The sequence below is a fragment of the Bidens hawaiensis genome, unplaced genomic scaffold (genome assembly GCF_021521415.1).
Source record: "Bidens hawaiensis isolate Kalapana, Puna unplaced genomic scaffold, B.hawaiensis_p1.1 tig00061382_1, whole genome shotgun sequence".
In the NCBI taxonomy this organism is placed as follows: domain Eukaryota; kingdom Viridiplantae; phylum Streptophyta; class Magnoliopsida; order Asterales; family Asteraceae; genus Bidens; species Bidens hawaiensis.
Window position 1 is genome coordinate 67,965 of NW_027501047.1, and position 2,732 is coordinate 70,696.

Here is a 2,732-nt window from a genome sequence, read left to right on the forward strand (position 1 = left end):
TCAATTTTATTTTATTAATTAAATCAACAAAAATCAATTTTATGTCGTAAAACAACCACCTGTTAACCATATTGAATATGCATAGTATCATAGTGTATAGAGAAAATGAGAATTAGAGAAAGTTGAAGTTCTTATTCATTGAGCTCTCTACAATACAAAATACAACCTCTATTTATAGGGCTAAAACATTAATACAAACATAATGAATTATGGAGGTTAAGTATGTGGAAAATCACCACATAATGATTCATTCATAACACTCCCCCTTGACTATCCACATGATGAAGATAATAATATAATCCCATTTAAATACGCTTGGTTACGTTGTCTCGTTAAAAATCTTGCTAGGAAAACCCTTTGGGACAAAACCATAGCTAAGGGAAAAAGAGCGCAACGCGTATAATACTCCCCCTCATTTATACATCCTTCAAGTGTGTGGTTTCAATCTTTCTTGGAAAGTTTGTTTGAGACTTTATTAGTTAAGAATCCACCGCTTGATCTTGTAGCATACACTTCATTATTTGGAGAAATCTTCGTGTATGACTAATAGTACATCATCTTGTATATAAGTGACTTGTAGTGCCTCATCTTGTAAATAAGTACCACAACATCTATGACTTCGCTATATTACATTCCCTGCATTAACATAACTAACCAAACCTTTTTTTACGGGTTAGTAAAATATAAACTCATATCTTTCATATCTTGAATGTATCAAAATATTTATCTTTAGCTCATTTCAAAAGCTTCTTCACTGAAACAAGTTATATCTTATCAATAAATATAAATAAATAATATATCTAGTTTTGCATAACTAGCAAGATGTAACACCCCGACCGACGGCGGATTATACATCGGGGCAATACGAATTGTTTCATTACTCGTGACACTATTTGGGTGTCAATATTTAATAAATACATTTCATTGCGCATGCGCATAACACACCATAAAGTAACATAAATCACATATCATAACTCATAATATTCAAATACATAAATTTGTCTTGTTATATTTTAAACTAGGTCCAAAGTAAAAGAAAACATCCTACGTGTCCTCGAGTTTCCAAAAGCAGCTACAGCAAACCTGAACATGTGTTAAAATAAAACGTCAACACTTGCGTGTCGGTGAGAAATCAAGTTTAATAGATATAAATAGATAATAACAAAGCACTGCGCGCAACATGTGTATAACTGGTGTTCAACATAGTGTGTAAACAGATTGTGATCAAGCCTAAATAGATCATAGCTCATAGTTCATAGCGTGCTCCAAATCGAGCAAAAACAAATAATCATTCGTGTATGCGCAAACAAACCAAGAAAAATTGTAAACAATAGGTCTCCCGTGTTCATCTAATGGATCCATGAAAACTTCGGAATAGGCCGATCAAAGCGGTTAATGATCCACACATACAATTATACAACACTAGTAAACGTCCATAACACATGGGTTTTGCGCTCATAATTTCATAAACAAGTTTAAGACTCAAGTTGTACGAACACATGAACATCCCAAAACGTTAAAAATAAAAGGGGATTAGGTACGAGATTACTCACCTGTAAAAGGTGCGTTGAAAGATAATGCAAGAACCAACTTTTAAACAAGCGAAAGTTAACCTATAAATAAGAGGTTATTGGTTTAACGATTTGTTTTTATGTCTTGAATATATGCAAGTTACTTAAACAAATTATTTAAAAAAAATAAAATTATATATTATAAATTTACCGAGATTTCTGGGCAGAAAAGAAGAGAAGACGGATTGCAAAGAGGGGAGTTGGAGGCGTCGCTGAGGATTTTGGCTGAGAGTAAGGGAGAAAGATTTTGGGAAGTGTTTAAGTGTAGTGATTAATTATCCAAGAAATTAGTGTTATTTATAGGAAAACCCTAGGGAACACATCCCTTGAATTGGGGAAAAAGATTTTATCAAATCAAAGCAAAAGATATCAAAAGCAAAAGATATCACAAGCAAAAGATATGGTGGCAGCTGCAGGGGATGGGGAAGGCTAACAAGTTACTGTTCATAGCATGGGAGGGGTCAGTCAAAGTACTGTTCAAGACATGGAAAAGAAGATTTTAAAAGATTATACCAGTTACTTTTTCTGACAACCAAGAGGGTTGGTAAGCAAGCTGCGCCGAAAGTGACTTTTCGGACAGATGTCAGATCTGGCCTACTGTGCCCATACCTTGGCAGGTATAGCACAGAAGATAAGATACTTCAAAAGCATACAGGCTGGCTTAAACTGGAGAAAAGACTTAAGTGTCTAGCGCGAGAAGGCTTCAGTGCGCGAGGGCGAAGGCAGACAGAACAATCCTTAGCGCGCCGCGGGAAGAACTACAATCCTTAGCGCGCCGCGGGAAGAACTAAAATCCTTAGCGCGCCGCGGGAAGAGTTCGTCTCGCGTATCGCAGGAACAGCTGGTCTTCACGCAGGCTTCCTTGTAAGGAGTCTGGCGCGTGGAGCTGCGCAGACATCCTTAGGCGGGAAGAACCAAAGGACAAGCAAAGAGTTGAGATAAAAAGGGGTTCAAGGCTTAAGGGTTAAGCAGAGGGGCGGGACGGCGACAAGAGAGAAAAAGGGGCGGGACGGCGACAAGAGAGAAAAAGGGGCGGGACGGCGACAAGAGAGAAAAAGGGGCGGGACGGCGGAAAGGAAATATTATTATTATCATTATTATTATTAGTAATATATATATATATATATATATATATAAATTTATAAAGATTATAATCAAATT